At 43.3% G+C, this 21,139-nt stretch overlaps 1 pseudogene; it reads right to left on the bottom strand.

The window, feature by feature from the left end:
* Positions 1-4,079: 4,079 nt before the first annotated feature.
* Positions 4,080-21,139, bottom strand: part of LOC112624290 — a 47,180-nt pseudogene continuing 30,120 nt past the window's right edge.

The following is a 21,139-nucleotide window of genomic DNA, read 5'->3' as shown; positions in this document are numbered from 1 at the left end:
GCCTGCTTTTTACTAACAGCAGCCTGCAAAACAAATCACCAAGGGAAAATAGGGAAATAAATGATGTTACAACTGCTTTAGATTCATTTGATTTTCTTTCATGTTTAGCGACGGCCTTGATGTTCCTGACCCCAGTTATTTCTGATGAGTTAAAATACTTACTACCCCAAATCCCAGGTGAAGCCTTCACCATCATTTGGTCCAGATTCCCCATCTCCTAGTTCTGAAAGTTGAGGTACGGCGACGTCATGAACCATGTCACCAGCCCAATGACCCATAATGTCATACTCTCCACAGTGCAACATTTCCAAGCTTAACCTCTTGAGCAGAGACTCGGCCTTCTGTAACATAAGCCTTGGCGACAACCATCTATAACAGGCCCTTTTTGGGCTCCCTGCCCCTCTTCCTCCAGACGCTTGTCAGCCTGATAGCATACTTCTTTGGTAGTGGGGGGCCTAGATGGGTGTGGACTGGAATGCAGTCTTGGTCCACAGGCTGTGCCTTCCTGAGATGGTTTCTGAACTGTGCAGCATGCGCTCGGAGCCTGACTGCCTAAGACATCGTGGTCTTGCCACCTAATAGCTGTCTGACCTGGAAAAGTTATTTAACCTCCCTGTGTCTCAATTTGTTCATCTGTAGACTGGGGATAATATGCCACCTCTTTCCTAGGATTGTTGTGAAGATTAAATAGATCAATACATGGGAAGCGCCTAGAGCTGTGCCGGGCACAGTTCTACGGATGATAGGCACTTGGTAAACTAACATTGAACACGTCAGTGACCAATGAAGAAAAGGGATGAATGAATTAGCAGAGTGGCCTTGGGCACAGCACGTGACCTCGCCGGCCCTTTCTAGCTTCTCTTAAGTAACATTATGCAGATCATGAACTCACTGGCCTTGCTGTAGGGTGAGCAGTTTGTCCTGATTTGCCCAGTGCTGTGCTGATTTTAGCATGGAAAGTCCCCCATCCTGGGAATCCCCTGTCACAGGCAAAGCGAGATGGTTGGCTGCCTTAGGCTTCTGTGGCCACCCCTGTGTTCCACAGTACACTAACACTCAACCCCTTGGGCCTTGAGTTTCTCTGTCCTGTGTCCCCCATTCCACTTCACCACTGGGAGTGAATCAGGGCATGCATCACAGATACTGTGGATTGTTTATGCCATTTTAGCTTCCCCCATCACTTCCTTCCTTGTTGGGAGAGTCCTGATTTTATCTTTTGTTCACTCACTGAACGGCCATATGCCCAGAAAAGGTGAGACTAACCTCAGTTCACCAAGGTGGAGCTAGTTCTTGACTTATCTAAGCCAAGTATATAATTATATTCTCCTTACCAGAGACTAGTTAGCAGGGGGAAGTGCTATGCACTGGGATGGTATCACTAGTTGTTAAAGCATTGAGATGTTGTTGTGATGGTCAATAATGGGCTGTTGCCCACACGCCCCCTCCTCCCTACCCCAGGACGTCTGTGCTGAAGGCTCTCATAATGCAGCCACTAAAGGGTGAACATCTAGTACTACTGGGGTCTCCTGGACCCCAGCTCCAGCCTCCTGCTTTGTTGGCACAGTGCTGTTGCCTTTGTATCTGTTATTTATTTTATAGCTTATCTTGCCTCTGTGTGACCTACTTCTGGCTACAGGTGACAACAATAACAGCTCCATCCACTTTCCTGAAGACAGTGGACCCCATAGCAGTGACTGGGATCTGGGTCAGTGTGTAGCTGCAGTGTTGGTATTCACAGTGGCAGACCCAGTGGGATCTTTGTTAGGCTGGCTCTGTGGTATGATTCTGGGTAGAGCCTCTAAGCCTCACAGTGCCCTAGTCTTTCAGGGGTTGCAACCTTTTAACAAATCCCATTTATGCTTAAATCAACATGTCAATTTGTTTTTGCCTACACCATATCACCTAAAACCAAGTAGTATAAAACAACCACCATTTATCTACCAGGGGCCATTATTCTGGGCTGGGCTGGGCTTGGCTGGAGCTGCCTGATGTAGGATGACCTTAGCTGGCTCATTTCTGCTCCATGTGGCCTGTTACCCTCCAGCAGACGACCCCAAGCTTGATCATATAGTGATTACACAGTAGTGGCAGCAACCTGAGGAAGAGAGTGAATGTGTACAAGGCCTCTTGAGGTCGAGGTTTGGAACTGTCAAGATGTCACTTCTGCCCATTCTATTGATCAGAGCAAGTCACAAACTCAGCCCAGATTGAATGGCTGGAGAAATAGCCTCTGCCTCTTGGCAGTATGGGCCAAGATACAGGGAGAACAATAACTGGAAACATGTTTTGCCAATTACCATCATCATCCAGAGCTCATATTTGGTACTCCAGCTGATGCAACATGGTGGGAGATCAGGGCAAGAGAAACAGAAAGAGGCCCCTTTCCCCTCAATAGACTGTGGGAGAACCAGGGTGGGATCTGTCTGATAATATCCCTTTGTTCCCTTATTCTGAGAGCAAAGGCCTGATTTGAGGAAGATGCATGTGACAAAGGCTATGAAATGCCATTAGACCCTACTCAGCTTTCTTGGAAGTTAGATGTGATGGTGCCTGATTCACCCACACTCTTTCTCCTTTTACTCTGGAAATCAGTCTTGTTCTAGATGATAGCTTCTCCATCAACCTCTATGCCAGAGAGAAGAGCAGACCATCTTCCCTACCACACCGTGGACATGTACAAGAACTAAACTTATGTTGTTTTAAGTCTCTGAGATGTGGGAGTGTTTGTTACTGCATCATTAACTATCCTATCCTGACTGATACATTATAGGATAAGATACTAGCTCTAGGGGACATTGCATTAAAAAAAAGAGTTTTGTGGGTAAATAAATCTGGGGACAATGACAAACTACCAGTTGTCCTTTGGTATTTGTCCTCCCCTTGTGCATTTTGGTAAAAAACACTTCAGCCTGACACTTGGGCACCTAACCAGAGACTGCCTCTCCTAGATTCCCTTGTATCTGACTGTGTTCGTCTGATTGAATTCAAAGCAGTGAAATGAATCACAAGGTAACTTCTACGTTATCTCCTTAAAGAGAAAGCTTCTTGCCCTGGACTCTCTCTCTTCCAGCTTCCTCTGCCTGAGAAATGGTAACTGCTGGTACCATCTTGAAAGCCATGGGTTGAGAATGGAAGAGCCACTTGGCCAGCTTTGGACCATACATCTCTGTACTGATATATGAAAGATAAGTGCTACCCTCCTTTAGCCACTGTACTTTAGGGTATCTTTGTTATAGTGGCCCAAGGTATGTCCTAATTAATATTACTCTATATCTTCCTCTTGGAAATTCATGGAGGCACTATAAACATGCTGAAGGTTCTGAGGTGTCCTGCATAAGGTAAACAGTTCAAATCTTATTGAATGAAGAAATCCTTATTTTTATGTGAAACTTATTGATATACACACTTTGGGAAATGTTCTCACAGAGATAGTCCTAACACAGAGTTGTTCTTTGGGAAGTACTGGGATAGAGACATCTTGGTAGCTGCAGAAGGCTGTGGAGTTATCATTTCTAATGATTGTTAATAAGGTGCATGGCATCATCTATCTCCACCCCAACTCAGCTTCTCCTCCATTCTTCTTGGAAAAGCAGCCAGGTGGTGGAAAAAGCTGGAACTTGTGCAACAACAAGTCTGGACTCAAATCAAGACTCTTGTGACCTTAGACATCCTCCTTCACTTTTCCAGGCCTTCATTTCCTCAGATGTAAAATGAGAACACTGAGGTCTACTTCACAGAGTTGCTTGGATACATGAAAGCGTCTAGCATATGAGTATCTCCTGCCCCCTTCCTGTTTCTTTTTGCCTTCTCCATGCAGTTCCCATTAGGGTCTCACAATCCTTCTAACAAAGTTCATCCTGAGGTCTCTAAACCCTTTCTTCCCAAGTAGAAGTAAAATGATAGATCATTTAAAGGAATGACTATCCTTATAGTATTTGCATTCTGAAAGGGACTAAATTGAGAGAGAGAGAGAGAGTGAAAGAGAGAGAGGGAGAAAGTCTTCTTAAAAGTCACAAGGAAAATTATTAGCTCCATTTTGGGCTGCAGGATATTCAGGAAGAGAAGTGGCTTTTAGTTCCTCATCTTTCAAGGATCTGAATGGCTTTAGGCAAGTTGCGAAGAATCAGAACTGCTTGTGGGTTTTCCTGGTAAAGCCAAGGATGACACATGGTTTTACAATTCAAGTTAATTAGAAATAATTCAAAGTCTACACCATTGACAGAAATCTCTTTAGTTGCCAGGTCTGCAAATCAAGAGAAAAAGTAGGCAGAAAATCAAGCCAGAAGGACGCATATACTGGAGACTCCATGAGGGTAAAGTTGGTGCCTTCTTTTCACTTTTTCTTCCTCTGCAAAAGCCAGCATGGTGCTCTGTGCACAAGGAAGGTTTAAGCATACTTACTGACTCCCTTTTCCTCATCTGGAGGGTAAAGCTCTTCACAGGCGGCTTTTAGTAATCAATAATTTTGGAGTACAAGTAACAGAAACCAACTCTAGCTATCTTGAGGGTAAATGCAATTTATCTGAAGGATACCCAGGGAAAAATATCAAATCTGAGGAACTGTAGAATAATCAGGCCTTGAGAAGACCAGAATCAAGACAACCTTGGAGACCTCAGCAAGTCAAGTCCACGGACTGTCCACCTAGAACACTGTCCTGATGTGACAGGGAATGTGACTGGTCCATCCTTAGACAGTGTCCACCCTTGATCAAGTGACTATGGCCACGGTAGCAGGGCTGCTGGGAGCCTGCACCAGTGACATAGGAGATAGTGCCTATAGGATGAGTATTTATTATGAACCAAGCAGCCACCCACAGAATCACCCGTTGTAGATTTTGTGCATAAAAAATAACTTCAAAACTAGTTTTAAACAACAACTATTTTACTTGCTCATGATTCTCTGGGTCAGCAATTTGCGCTGGGCTCAGCTAGATGGTTCATCTGTTGGTTTCACTTGCAGTCATTCCTATGGTTGTAACTATCTGGTAGCTCAACTGAGGCTAGATCATCCAAAATTATTTTGCTAGCATGTCTGGAAGTTAGCATTTGTAACCAGCTGGAAAAACCTGTTCTCACCATGTGACTTCTCATTGTCTAGTAGGCTAACCTGAGCTTTTTTACATGGTGGTCTCAGGGAAGCAAGAGTGGGCAGACCCCAGTGTGCCTATGTTTATATCACATTTGCCATTGCCCTATTGGTAAAAGTGAGTCATAAAACCAAGCCTAGAGTCAAGATGTTGAGAAATAAACCCTCCTAATGGGAGAAGAGGTGAAATCATATTACAATGAGGAATGCAGAAAGGGACCGAAAAAGTTTATGGAAAATTTTGCAATCCAAACCACCTTATATTGGCTTCCATCTATATATATTCCCTAAAGCACAATTAATTTTTAAAAATCTTTTGATCTTTCTTTGAAAGTGAATAAGCTGCTAGAGTAATAAAATTTATCTATAGGAAGATTTAGTTTTCCTTTTTATCTTTTTCATTTTTAGTTTTTAGAGACAGAGTGTTGCTGTGTCACCCAGGCTGTAGTGCAGTGGTGTGATCATAGCTCACTGTAACCTCAAACTCCTGGGCTCGAGTGATCCTTCTGCTTCAGCATCCCAATTAGCTGGGACTGCAGATGTGTATCAACATGCCTGGCTAATGTAAATAATTTTTTTGGAGAGGTGGGGTCTCACTATGTTGCCCAGGCTGGTCTTGAACTTCTGGGTTCAAGCAATCCTCCCGTCTTGGCTTCCCAAAAAACTGGGATTATAGATATGAGCCACCTTACCCTGCTGGATTTAGTTTTTAGTTTTGGGTTTTCTTTTCTTTTTTTTTTTTTTTTGGTTTGTTTGTTTGTTTTTGACACCCAGGCTGGAGTCACAGTGTTGTGAACCTGGCACACTGCAGCCTCAATTTCCCTGGGCTCAGGTAATCCTTTCACCTCAGCCTCTGGAGTAGCTGAAACCAGAGGCACCTGCCACCACACCTGGCTAATTTATGTATTTTTTGTAGAGACAAGGTTTCACCATGTTGCCCAGGCTGGTCTCTCATTCCTGGGCTCAAGCAATCTGCCAGCCTCCTCTGCCCAAAGCACTGGAATTACAGGCATGAGCCATTGCACCTGGCCCTGGATTTAGTTTTAATTAGAAATTCCAACCTATGCCGGGCATGGTGGCTCATACCTGTAATCCCAGCACTTTGGGAGGCTGAGGTGGATGGATAACCGGAGGTCGGGAGTTTGAGACAAGCCTGGCCAATATGGTGAAACCCCATCTCTACTAAAAACACAAAAATTAGCTGGACATGAGTGGTGGGCACCTGTGATCCCAGCTACTCAGTGTGGTGTAAACTCTCATGTGAGGCATGAGAATGTCTTGAACACAGGAGACAGAGGTTGCAGTGAGCCGAGATCACCCCACTGTACTCCAGCCTGGGTGACAGAGTGAGACTCTGTCTCAAAAAAAAGAATGAAAAGAAATTCCAACCGATATAGTTATAGTTTTTGGAGTAAATCCAAAGTATAATAGTAAAAACAAACAAAAAAGCCTGGATAAATCCTTAGCCTGCTGCTTGAGACTCGGTCTGACAGGTTTTGAAATGTAATTCTTGCTCAGCTGGTATTCATAAATAGCAGATTATCAACTTGACTTTACACTACATTAACAATAACAGTAATCATTTATTGAATACTTACTGTGCACTAGATATTTTTATACAATACCTCTAATTTTTGCAATACTCTGTCAAATATGAGTTATTATTCCCATTTGATGGTTGAGGCACTGCAACCCACAGGTTAAGCTTCCTGCCTCCATTACACAAGTTGTTTACGTCAGACACAGTGTTTGAATCTGTCTCTGTCTGACTCTATGGGCACTGTCACTGCCCCTTTCTGCCTCTCAGTGATGTATGTTTCTTTCCAGGGGAGATCTGGGTTACACAGATAAAATGGGAAAGGAACACATACCGTGCTTTCTTCTCAACATGGTCAATTTTGTGATTGGAGAGAAAATTTCAATCTGCCAATGGTGAAATGAAACTTCTCTCCTCTGTACCTTCACCGAACATACAGGTTTTCTCTTTCTGACCTTCAGCCTTCCACTATGGAAGGAGTTGTATGTTTGACAACTCTCCTTACTTCAACCCTGTTAAGAAAAAAAGTCACCTGCAATCCCAGCACTTTGGAAGGCCGAGGTAGGCAGATGACTTGAGGTCAGGAGCTCGAGACAAGCCTGGCCAACATGGCAAAACCACATCTCTACTCAAAATACAAAAATTAGCCAGGCATGGTGGTGCATGCCTGTAGTCCCAGCTACTTGGGAGGCTGAGGCAGCTGGGATTGAAGTGAGTTGAGATTATGCCACTGCACTCCAGCCTGGGCAACAGAGAAAGACTCCGCCTGAGAAAAAAAAAAAAGGAGAGAGAGAGAGAGAGAGAGAAATAAAAAGAGAAAAAGGTGAGCAGCTCAGTGACCCAGAGGGCATGAGCCTGAGGTTGAATCTTAAGTCACCTGGCTCCCCACCTCAGCCATGACGGGCTTAAGGGCTGCGAGGCTGAGAAGAAGATGGAAATGGTGCTCTGCTGGTCACTTAGAAAATGTTTTCATATCTGTAAGAGTTAGCTGGAAATGGTCAAAATATGTAATTTTTCTTTCACGATTTTAGATAATAAGTAATGATTGGGATTAATGTATACATGTACAGGCATTCACCCCTCCTTTTCAAAAGACTGTGATTCATATGTTTGCTAGGAGTTGAGTGTTTGAAGTTGTTTACATTTTTCTCTGCAAATGCTATTCCAAAAGCTAGTTTCCTAGACTGGGCTTGTGGCTTGTTTAACTCTTAATATTCTTTAAGTCCAGCCCTGATATGGTTGGGAAGTGTGTCCCCGCCAAATCTCATGTGTCCTCAGTGTTGGAGGTGAAGCCTGGTGGGAGGTATTACATCACGGGGTGGATTCCTCATGGATGGCTTTACACCATCCCCTGGGTGATAAGTGCACTCTCATCCTGCTAGTTAAAGCAGGAGCTGCTTGTTTAAAAGGAGCCTGGCACCTCTTCCTGTTTTTTGCTCCCTCCCTTGCTATGGGACACGCTGGCTCCCCTTTGCCTTCCTCCATGATTATAAGCTTCCTGAGGCCTCACCAGAAGCAGATGCTGGTGCTATGCTTTGTGTGCAGGCTGCAGACCCTTGAGCCAAAGGAATAATTATAATTACCCAGTCTTGGATATTGCTCTGTAATAACGTAAATGGACTAACACAAAACCTGTTTTCAAGCCAACCAATCTTCATTTTAAAACCATGTTCCTGAGAACAGATGTGTGTTCAGGTCTGAGTAAGATCAGAAAGCACTTCCATCTGGGACCACAGCAGCATGGAAGGGATAGAGAAGTTAGTAGCAAAGGGCAAAGCAGGCAGAAAAGCAGGTGGGTCCACACGGTGTTTCCCTGGTAAGTTCCTAGGGGAATGAATATTCATTGAGTAACTATTACATGCCAGACCCTGCACAGACACTTGTCAGAATGATTCCTTTTATCCCCCAAATTACCCAGTGAGGTAACCATCATTATCTTATTTATCCTATTTTACAGATGGAGAAAAGGCAGCAACTTGCCCAAAGTCCCAAATCTGGTAAGTGGCAGAGCCAGAGGTTGAACTCAGGTCTCTATCATTCCAAACTTTTTGTTCTTTCTGTTCCCTGTGTTATGGTGGGCTCTACTCACAGAGTGGAGGAGAGCTCTTTGTATCTTTGTCCTCTAAAGGAGAGATGGCAGGAACTCTGGTCAGCGGCTGAGCAGGAATTCTTTACTGGGGAAGGAATTAACAATGAATGGGGGTATATCAAGGAAGTTCCAAATACAGATTGGGCATCCCTAATCCAAAAATCTGAAATCCCAAAGTCTCCAAAATCTGAAACTTTCTTTTCTTTTCTTTCCTTTTTTTTTTTTTTTTGAGAGGGAATCTCGCTCTGTCAGCCGGGTTGGAGTGCAGTGGCATGATCTCGGCTCACTGCAACCTCAACCTCCTGGGTTCCAGCAATTCTCCTGCCTCAGCCTCACATGATGCCACAGGTGGAAAATTCCACACCTTACCTCATGTTATGAGTTGTAGTCAAAACACAGGTGCACAACGGTGAAGATGATGTTAACACTGCAGCAAAATGGCCTAAGATGATATGGTGAAAATGTATGATGGGTTTGTTGAAGGCCTAGAGCTTTATGTGCCTTCATAAGAAAGAAATCATGTCAGTTTATAAAATCAAAGGGAGACTCCCTAAGACAAAAACCATTGTTAGTGAGGCCAGTGACACTGGAGGAAACATTCGAAAAAAGCCATCCACCAGCATGCCTATTCATCCTTGGAGGACCCACATCCTGGCCCCTCAACTGCTTTCAGTGTTTCTTCTCACCTAAAAAATAAAATACAGTGTACAGTAACCTTTTAATCCAAGCACAGCATCTCAGGTGGAGACCAAACGCCTGCTGTTATCTCCTGTTGCTGTGTTTCACAGCTGATGCAGGTATTCTGGGCATGCTACTGTGCTGCTTGGTTACTCTGAGCATTCTATTTTTTCACTGCATTAATGGTGTGTCATGTTTTATACCTTAGGTATTTATGTGTGAATAAATGTAAGAAAAGAATTGCCTCTCAGTAGCATCTACATTCAGAGTCAGGAATGACGGTGATGCCAAATAACCACAGATTGTCCACATAGGTGGCTGAGCTAGGGTCACCTTTGCTTTCTGATGGTTCAATGCACACAAACTTTGTTTCATGAACAAAATTATTTAAAATATTGTGTAAAATTACCTTCAGGCTATGTGTACAAAGTGTATGTAAAACATAAAATAATTTCCTGTTTAGACTTGGGTGCCATCCTTACGATATCTTATTATGTATATGCCAATATTCCAAAATCCCAAAACATCCCAAATCTCAAACACTTTCGATCCCAAGCATTTTGGATAAAGGACACTTAATCTGCACTTCTACCTCTTGGCAAATTCATTCTACTCTTTTCAAATTCTCAAGCTCTGTGTCTTCAAGAACTGAACAAGAATTCAATATGGATTAGTGATTAAGAGCTTAGGATATGGATTCAGAACAACCTAGGTTCAAGTCCTGGATCTGCTCCTTATAAGCTGTGTGAGTTGAAACATCAATTTAAAAATTGAGGTAAGAATTCTTTATACAAGTTATGAGCTCATTGTGAGAATTAATGAAGATAACATGTGGAAAGTACTTAGCATAGTTTATGCACATAGTAAGCACTTACTAAATGCTGCAGATAAACTATCCTGGCTTTACTATGTACCAGTCATGGGATCTCATGCAAGTTTTCCCATCACAAGTGGCTAGGCCATGCTGCTGTAACAACAATCTAAAGCATCAGTGGCTTACAACAAAGAGGGTCCATTGCGGATTGACTGAAGCTTGGCTTCTCCCATTCTTTCTAGTGTTCAGGGCGTATCTGGAACATTGCCAGTCTATGTGGTGGATGAAAAAGACAGATGGTAAACCACATGCTAGAAGACATGTGTCAACTCTGTCTACATGTCACTAGCGAACACAAGTCCCATAGCCACTCCTGAATTCAACAGTGCAGGAGTGGATAGTATTCCTCCAGGGTGAGGTATTGAAAGGAAGAAAATTGTAATGTTTTATCATGGTGTATAATTTGCCAGCTATTTATTCTGAGCCCTACCACTCTGTAAACTTTCTGGCACATCGTGGGCACTTTTGAATGAGAATCTTATTATACTCTCAACTGTTCTAGGGGCCCCTTCTGCTCCCAGTTTTCCACAAAGAGGCGTCAGACCCCAAAAGCCCAATTGTGCCTTATTTAGTTCAACATCTGGAGAGACTCAGCTGTCCCACATATTTGTTCCTAAATCACTGAATTGCTTACTGAATTGGCCGCCGAGCCACCTTTTCCAGACAGGAGAAGAGGAAAAACTTATTTGCAAAGAAAAAGAGAAGGCTCCTCTTGGCCAGGCTGAGGCCTCCTTTGGAGATGGGCCATAACAAACAGAGATTTATAATGACTAGGATACCCTAAACCGATAGTGAAATGGAAATCCACAGGCTCAACCCGGCAGAGGGACTGGGGAGTCAGAAGGCTGTCATTGGCTGGTGGTGTGACCTCAGACAAACTCCTTTGCAGCTCTGTGCCTCAGTTTCTTCCTCTGTAAAAGGGAAGTGGTGGTGGTGGGGATAGTGACTCTCTCAAAGAGCAGAGACGAGAGTAAAATATAATATCCGTGACCAAGTCACAAACTCTAAACACTATTCCACACCAGTTTAACACAATGGTTAAATCTAACAAAAAAAGGACAGGAGATGCAATAGATCTCACTTTAACAATAATTTGGTAGTAAATATGGAAGGAATTGAGTGCTCAAAACGCAGAACGTATTCCCAGTTATTGGAGATCTTCAGCGGATCACAAAAATCAGAGAAAGTTAGATTACTTGGGTGTTCAATTTGCTGGCAACCATTTTACGCTATAATTCAGCATTAGTCATGGCTGACTAATTCTTTTCTCTAGAAAATTAGATGGAGCATGTAAACACAAAGGCACAGCATGGCCTCCTGGAAAAAACCCCAAATGTACTGAGTCTTCGGGCAAGATTGAGGGATCAAAGGCCAGGTGCGCTGCCTGCTCTGCTGCTTGGGTGCCATTTGGTATCATTTCCGTATTTCTCTCAGCTGACGTTGCTCAATTTCCACTCCCTCCATCATCAAAAAGTATTTTTAGAGCCTTTCATTACAGGAAATCTTTGGCTTTGTTCTCAGGGCTGGTCATATAGGGAAACATGTTTTCCATTGTCAGTATATCCATAAATAAAGACTAGCAAATGCATCTTTACATCTTGGAGGGCACATTTACTCTTGTCTGATGCTGCATGACATACTGAACCATAGAGGACCAGAGCAAACATGTGATGAGCTTTCTCACTAGTGTAAACATGGCTCAGGGACTCCCCAAGTAGGTGACTTCCTACCAATATTTCCCTCACCCCCTGAGACTGGGTTATGGGCTCCTGCTTTGTGTTCTGTGTCCATCACCTGTCCTTGGCCCATTGTGTACCCTACAGACTTAATCATGTAAGTGTTTGCCCTGTGCTGGCCACTGTTTTAAGTTCTTTAAGTGTGTTAACTCATGAGACTGTTATAACAATCCCCTTTTTTCAGACTGAGTTACAGAGAGGTTGAGTAGTTTCCCTAAGGCTGTACAGCTAGGGCTGCTCTAAGAATTAAGCGAGTTAATGTCTGCAAATTGCTTTATGCAATGCCCAACACGCTGTAAGTGCTCTACAAGTGTTTGTTAAGTAAATATGCAGAGTGTAGGCAGAGCCATACAAGTAAGGGACTGACCGTGTTTGCACCAGGTAGGGGTGAAAAGGCTTGGTTTCCAGCCCACCACTGTGACTCTGCCCTGCAGCGAGATCTTGGCCAGGTTGTTTGGCCTCTCTAGGACCTGTGGTCCTCATCTGTAGAATGCATCTGATGATTAGGTAGGCTTTCTCAGGACAAAGCATTACTGGTTGTGCAACACATGGTAGGGAATGCAGGCATAGGGAATGTCACTAGATAAGTTACCATCAACATCCAATTTTTGGAACAGTCTTGGGGATGGAAACCTGTTTGTGCCATGCAAGAGTTTTTCCTACTGAATTCAGAAATTTATCTGATAGAAAGGAGCTCATTGCAGAGACAAGTGTTTCCCTAGAACCTTGTAACCAGAGGCAGTGATAACATCAGAGGTATGTTTCAAGAACGTTAGTGTGGAGGAGTTTTTAAATGCTAACTGCAATCTCACTGGAGAGGCTAAGAAACATAAATTCTGCCTCTTGGAGTCTTGGGGCATAGCTGACACTAGAGAAGGTTGGTAAAGCTGGCAAACCTGGAGGAAAAGTCGGGAAGGAAGTTGATGGAGGAGAATTGGCCACCAGTGTGACAAAAGCATATGTCTTAGTCTGTTTTGCGTTGCTATAAGAGAACACCACAAACTGAGTAATCTACAAAGAAAATAAATTTACTTCTCATGGTTCTGGAGTCTGGAAAGTCCAACATCAAGGTGCTGATACCTGGAGAGGGCCTTCTTTTTTTTTTTTTTTTTTGAGACGGAGTCTCGCTGTGTCGCCCAGGCTGGAGTGCAGTGGCGCGATCTCGGCTCACTGCAAGCTCCGCCTCCCGGGTTCACACCATTCTCCCGCCTCAGCCTCCGAGTAGCTGGGACTACAGGCGCGCACCACCACGCCCGGCTAGTTTTTTTGTATTTTTAGTAGAGACGGGGTTTCACCATGTTAGCCAGGATGGTCTCGATCTCCTGACCTCGTGATCCACCCGCCTCGGCCTCCCAAAGTGCTGGGATTACAGGCTTGAGCCACCGCGCCCGGCCGAGAGGGCCTTCTTGCTGTGTCATATGATAGTGAAAGGTGGAAGGGCATAGAGCATGAGAGAGAGAGAGAGAGAGAGAGAGAGAGAGAGAGAGAGAGAGCTGAGCTCACTTTTATAACAAACCCACTCCCAAGATAAGGACATTAATCTATTCATGTGACCTAATCACCTCTTAAGGATCCCACTTCCCAATACCACCACATTGGGGATCAAATTTGCAACACATGAATTTTGGGGAACACATCCAAACAATAGCAGTTTGCATTTCCCACTCACAGATACCTTGAATGTAACACTGCTTACTACTATTATCCATGATAGTAACCTTTGCCAAGTCCATCCAGCCCTTCTACCATTCTCTCACTTGACCAGAGGCAGGACAGTAAAAAATTGCCTTCCACTTAACAAATCACTGAAGAGAGACTCAGAGAGGTTCACTGACTTGCTCACCTTTTCATAACCTTGAAGTTGGGGAGTTATTTAAACTTGATATTCTAACTCCTTAATTCAGGTTTCTTCTCAGCCCTCAACAGAGTCATGTACGTGACCTTTTCTATTTCCCTTATGACTTTGGAAAACAACTTCTTATTTCCTTCTTAAACTGGGCTCTACTAATATCAGCCCTTCTTGAGGCACTTTCATGGCAGGGCCAGTGATGGAAATGTGAACCCATTCTTTATATTTCCATGTTGGGAGAGACTTCACCCCACTCCTAGGACAGAAATATATGGGAGAAACACTTCTGCTACTTACCATTCTCTTTTTCTTTCTTCCTAGAAAGATAAGTAAATTTCTCAGGGGAAGGGTCTTCTCACAGGGGTCCTGATGGTCTTTTATTGCTTAGTTTCAGAGCATCCTGTTCTCTGGAGGCAGGCATCCTTGGCTTCTCTGTAGAATCAGACTTGTGGTTCAGGGTTCCAGCTCATTTTCTGAAAGATGGCTTATCCCTAGGTCTTCAAACAGAGAAAAATGTTCAGATGCCCACCAGGGTCTTTGACAGAATCTTCTCCAGTCTCCAGACTGCCAGGAATAGCACTGCTTTTTTGCTATTTCTGGCAGGTTCCTCTGTCTATCTCTCATTTGGATTAGAGTAGACCATGTACTTTTCCTGAAAACACTTTTTTTCTTCTTGCTTCTTCTGATGCCCCATTTGATAAGAGATGTCTGCCATGCTCACTTGACTTCTCCATCTCAGTCTCCTTGGCAGAATCCTCCTCTCACACTTGCCTTTGACTTTGAAGTCTGTCTTGAATCCCATTTTCTTTTCTGTGTATACATCCTCTCTGTGACCTCACTAGTCCTTTGTATGAAGTACTGTCTACATGATTTTCCTACCTATTTCTTCAAAGCTGACCTCTCTGAAACACACCAGACTCATAGCCACCTGCCTGCCTGACATTTCCTCTTGTAAGTCTAATGAACTTTGAACGCTAGCTGGAAAATTCCCAAATTTTAATTTCCTTAAGTAGTTCATCTCACAGTCTCTCCGTCTTGGTAAAAGGCACTACTATCTAGCCAGTTGCTTAAGTGAAAATCTAGGAGTTCTCTTGGATTCCACTCTCTCTCCCTTAAGTTCCATAATCCATCAAGAAGTCCTACAGACTATTTCCAAGTCTTCCTCTTCTTTCCATGTCCTCTACCAGTGGTTTGTGAATGTTAGCATACACCAGAATCATCTGAGTGGGCCTGTTAAAACCAGCTTGCTGAGCCTCAACTTCAGAATTTCCGTAAGTTCAGGGTGGAGCCTGAAATGTGCATTTCTAACAAAGTTTGCAGATGTTGATGCTGCTGGTCAGGAGCCATGCTTTGAGAACCACTGTCCTATACAACATTACAAGCCCTATCAGGCCTTCCATGATCCCTCACCTAAACAAATTACTGCAACAGCCTCCTAATTGGAATCTGTATTTTTACTTTTATTTGATTTCATGGAATTTTTATTGCGTTTTCTGACCTCCCAGTAATTTTTAAAAAGTTTTTCTTATATTTGGGAAAATTCCTCCTTTGGGAGTTTCACTCCCTGAAATTAGAACCTAGAAAACTCAAATTCCCAGTTGCCTTTGTAACTAGAATGTAAGCTGGTGACCAAGGCTCTGCCACTTGGTATACTTGGGAGAAGTTGATTCGGCAATGGTGAGCAACTTGAAGAAGGAAGTTCACTGCAAACTCCTTGTTTTGCGGGGGCAAAAGCAGAGGTAACAGACTTTTAAAGTGACCAAAGTAGAGTTCCACACACAGAAGTATCAGCAACAGGGCATCAGTAGCGGAGGCATCCTCCTGTGGTTTTAGGAATTGTCCCTGGACCCTTGACCCAGAGTCCTGTTTTTCAGGACCTTCAGATCTGTGAGCTTTCCAATGTCCTTTTAAGATAAGTGTCTTTCTGCTAAACCAGACACAGTCAGCTTTACTGTTTGCAACTAAGAACTCTGAGTGGAACATTTTTTGGAATCCATTTTCTACAGTGGAGCTCACACACATGTCTGACTCAATCATGCTTGAGGGCACATGACCTCCTCACCTCAGCTCACAAAGCCCTTCAGGACCATGCCTCCCCTTCTGTGGCCACCTCAGTGGGCGACTCCCTCCTCCTTTCCTACTTTGACAGAGTCGTTGTTCCTTTCCTTAAACATGCCAAGCTCATGCCCCACTCAGGGCCTTTGCATGTGCTGTTGCTTCTGCCTGGAGGATGCTCCCATTGGATCTTCAGGTGCCTGATTGCTCAATTTTTTTGTTTTGTTTTTCATTCAGAGCTCAGATTGCTCAATGTAAATGAGCAATCTCTGTAGAAATCTCTTTCCTGACTGACTACACAATCCAACATGGTCAACATATCACAGTAGTTTGCTTTTCTGCAGAGCAGGAATCACTGTTTGATATTTTTCTTATGCACTAATGTTTATTGTGGGCCCCTCATACTCCCCAAAGAAGATAAACTCCATGACAGCAGGAGTTGTGTTTAGAAATATTTTCTCCCAGTCTGGTGCTTGTCTTTCCATATTCTTAATGGTGTCTTGTGAAGCACAAAAATGTTTGAGGAGGTCCAACTGATCGATGTGTTCTTTTACAGGTTGCAGTTGGAGTGTCATAACTATGAAATCTTTGTTTAACTCAATGTCTTGAAGATTTTCTCCTATACTGACTTCTAAATGTTTTCTTGTTTTAGCTGTTACATTTAAGTCTATGATCCGATTTGAGTTAAATTTTGTATATAGTGTGAGGCAAGGGTCTAAGTTCATCTTTTTGCGTGGGATATCTGATTGTCCCAGAACCATTTGTTAAAAAGGCTCTCTTTTCCCCAGTAAATTATGTTGGCACCTTTGTTGAAAATCAGTTGACCAAGGCCGGGTACACTGGCTCATGCCTGTAATCTCAGCACTTTGGGAGGCCAAAGTGGAAAGATTGCTTGAAGGCAAGAGTTCGAGGCTATCCTGGGCAACATGGTAAAACCCTATCTCTATTAAAAATGTTTTTAAATTTAAAAAGTAGCCAGGTGTGGTGGCATGTGCCTACAGTTCTAGTTACTCAAGAGGCTGAGGTGGGAGGATTACTTGAGCCCAGAAGGTCGAGGCTGTAGTGACCTGTGATCATAGCACTGCAATCATCCTGGGTGGCAGAGTGAGATCCTGTCTCTGAAAAACAAAACAAACAAACAAAAAATTGACCAAAATACAAGAACTTATTTCTAGACTCTCAAGTCTGTTCCATTGATCTATGTGTCTATTTGATGATTTTCTTTGGTATCGTCTCTTTAATCCCTCTGAAATTTATCTGGATTCATAGTAGAAGTTTGGAGCCCAAATGGAGGTTTTTCTCCTCAAAAGAGCTAATGAAGATCCCAGCATCATTTATTGAATAATTGTTTTTTTCTCCATTGATTTGTCCCATTTATCAATGGTTAAAAGACATTTACCATAACCTCCTCCATATTATTCTGACTCGTCCCAGTTCTTCCCACACAGCATTTCAGAAGTCCCCAGTCCTGTGTTGTTTAACCAAATGACAAAAATTGTCCCTGCCTCAAAAGAGCTTACATTGGCAAATACAGATAGGACATTGATATGTTAGGACAATAAACATAGGACAGATATTTGCGTTGGACTCAAAGAAGATTAGTGCATTTGTGGAACAGTAACTGACATGAAGGGGTTCTCAGGGGAGTTTCATGTTTACTTTGGGTGGGGCTGTGGACACTTAATCTAAAAGTCACCCAACCTCTGCTCAGATCACTCCTACCTGTTTGTCTGACACCATCTTAATCCGACGGTGGTTGTGAGATTTTTAAACACTAAATGACTATGAAATTCTGCAGAAGACTCCACCCACTCCAACAGAGTTTAAAAGTTCAACATTTTTCTCAATAAAGACACCGAAGGCATAGTTGTAAAATTTCCAGAAGACCTACGTCTCAGACGAGCAGCTTGTATGACAGGTGATCCAATTAAAGTTCAATTGGTCTTGACAGGCTGGAAAAACTGTTGAAACCAGGAAGATGAAATGAAACTCGGAAAAATGTAAACTACTACATTTTCATTTTGTCTCAAAAAAAAAAAAAAAAGAAGAAGAAGAAGGCCGGCTGAGGGAGACTTACTAAAAAGAATCTGAAATTTTCAATTGCCTGAAAACCCAGTATGGTTGATCTGACTTGGACCTGTTTTGTTTGCAAGGAACAGTGACATAAATTCAACTGAAGACACATATAAAAGAGTGAAGAAATCACAGGGAGGGAAGGGAGACTGGAATCAATCTCACTGGCTCCGGAATCAAAGTCAGGGTTCCCCAGTCTGTCACCCAGGTTATACAATGGAACTGCACTGCACGTGGGACTAGATTAAAGGCAATAACAAAACAAAACGTGTTACAGATCTTGAAGTCCACATTTCCCAAGTCATCAGGTACTGGGGTGTGGGTAGCTAAGCCTAGGAATTAACTTACTCTCTTTTTGCATTTCAGCCATGCCTACCCTCTTTCTGGAATTTAGAAGGTTGGAGGATAGAAAGAAATGAAAGAATTTTTAGGCCAGGTGCAGTGGCTCACATCTGTAATTCTAGCACTTTGGGAGGCTGAGGTGGGTAGATGACCTGAGGTCAGGGATTTGAGACCAGCCTGGCCAACATGGCGAAACCCCATCTCTACTAAAAATACAAAAATTAGCTGGGTGTCGTAGTGCATGCCTGTAATCCCAGCTCCTCGGGAGACTGAGGCAGGAGAATTGCTTGAACTCAGGAGCAGAGGTTGCAGTGAGTCGAAACTGCGCCACTGCACTCTAGCCTGGGTGACAGAGTGAGACTGTGTCTCAAAAAAAAAAAAAGAAAAAGTAAAAGAATTTTCTTACTCCCTCTCATACTCTCTTCCCCTCTATAAAAAAATTGAAGCAAATAAATCATTGACAATTTTATTTAAATCTTGAGTTGCATTTTGCAACTTGTTTATACCTATTATAGAAGTGATTTTATTAAAAATTCAAATTGCATGAAAACTTTATAGAAATCTTGTACTCTAAAAAAATTTTTATTCTATATATACTGTTTTGTGGCCTTTTGAAATTTAATGCATAATAAAAAGTTTATCTTTTCATTAGTTATTTTTCTACAATAATGTCTTTTGACTCTTTTTAGCAATGAACTATTTTTTTAATGTGAATCTGGTTTTTGTTTGTTTTTTGAGATAGAGTCTTGCTCTGATGCGTGGGCTGGAGTACAGTGGTACCATCTTGGCTCACTGCAACCTCTGCCTCCAGAGCTCAAGTGATCCTCCCGCCATAACCCCCAGAGTAGCTGAGACTACAGGTGTGCGTCACCATGTCCAGCTTATTTTTCTATTTTTTTTTTTTGTAGAGATGGGGTTTTGCCATGTTGCCCAGGCTGGCCTTAAGGGCTCAAGCCATCCACCCGCCTTGGCCTCCCAAAGTGCTGAAATTATAGGCATAAGCCACCACGCCCAGCCTTCATGTGAAAGCTTAATGGTTATTTATTGCTGTGTAACAAACCACCTCAAACTTAGTGGCTTATAAAAATAACACTCTTTTAGTCACTCATGATTCTGTAATTTCTGTCGGCTCAGCAAAGAAAAACCCATCTCTGCTCCACGTGATGCTGGCTGCAGTGGCTCTACTGGAGCTGGAAGAACCACTTCCAAGGTGGCTCCAGTACAAGTAACACAGGGCCCTGGAAGTAATTCATTGGAGGGACTTTGGCTTTTACACTTTGCGAGATGAGGGTTTTGAGCACAGGACTGATGTGACACAACTTACATGTTAAGAAGATTTCCTCAGCTGCTGTGTTGGGAATAAATTGAAAGGGGGATGAGGTGCATGGTACAGAGGGACTGGTTAGGAAGTGACTGCCATAATTCCTGTGAGAGGCAGAGGTGGCTTGGACCACTGAGGGAGCAGAGAGATAATCAGATGGGATTGAATTTGGATTAACATTCATCTCTGCTGGCTTCTCCTTATTTAATCGCATTATTATGAAATATGAGTTAATTTCAGTGTAAGGTTTGAGGTAGTCATTAAATAGTCAAATGCTATGCCTGTAATCCCAGCACTTTGGGAGGCTGAGGTAGGTGGATTAACTGAGGTCAAGAGTTTGAGACCAGCCTGGCCAACATGATGAAACCCCATCTCCACTAAAAATACAAAAATTAGCCGGGCATGGTGGTGCCTGCCTGTAATCCCAGCTACCTGGGAGGCTGAGGCAGGAGAATCGCTTGAATCTGGGAGGCAGAGGTTGTAGTGAGCTGAGATTGCACTACTGCACTCCAGCCTGGGCAACAGAACGAGACACTCTCTCTCTCTCACCCACACACACACACACAAACACACACACAAAATAGACAAATGCTTCTTGAATGCCTATTCTTTCTCCTGTGCCTGCACAGTGCAGGAAACTCACTGGATACTCAAGAATTGTCTGTAGGTTGACCCGAACAGTTCACTTAACTTAGGTGACATCTAAGCACCTACAAACGAAGACCTCAGCCATGTCCTCTGATAAGGCATGTGTGACACCTGTAAACACTTTGCAATTTAGATGCCTTCACGATACAGCCAGCTCTTCCCCATCCAAGAGCCTTCTACTCCCAACTAGAGTGTACCATATCCTAATGATCCTGTTAAGCAACCACCTTCCCCTGACCAGCTGCCCAGTGAAGGCGCAACAAATGTGGATTGAACTCGACTGCATTCCATTGGCCTCCACTCTGGCTGGAATGATGTGGAGTGAGATTCTTTAGATCCAATTCCTGGAGGCCTCTGAGTGGTGGCATATCATCCTGGGATATGTTTGTCTTTTTTCTTTTCTCTTTTTCTCCCTTCTGGGAGACCCCGTGTTCTGCAGCTGTTACATCAGCCGGCTGCCCCAGCTGCCAGATGAGCAGAACAAAAGATCTGAGTTGGTGACTACTCACATCTGTACTTCTCAAAAGCAAACAGAACAGATGCCCTTAGCAGTGGGGCTCCTGGGCTCAGGGCAGGGGAAATGTACCCTGAAGGGGGAAGTTTCCCTTCTAAGAGCTGACGGAGCCACTTAACGACAGCAAGGAACATCGTGAAACAGAACATTAAACTTTGATGAACTGCAAAGTCTCAGAGGTTTAAGCTGCGAGTCAACAGAGATGTTCCAATCTATATAAACACTCTGCATGCAAATTCCAGCACAGCTTTGGGCCTTATTTGGATGGCGTTTTTGACTGCTTCTCTTGGGGGAAGGGGCTCTGAAGGCAAGAAGAGATTCTGCTAGAAGTAGAGTA

Source organism: Theropithecus gelada, chromosome 5, assembly GCF_003255815.1.
Source record: "Theropithecus gelada isolate Dixy chromosome 5, Tgel_1.0, whole genome shotgun sequence".
Taxonomy (NCBI): Eukaryota; Metazoa; Chordata; class Mammalia; order Primates; family Cercopithecidae; genus Theropithecus; species Theropithecus gelada.
This window is presented reverse-complemented; position numbering and strand designations above follow the sequence as displayed.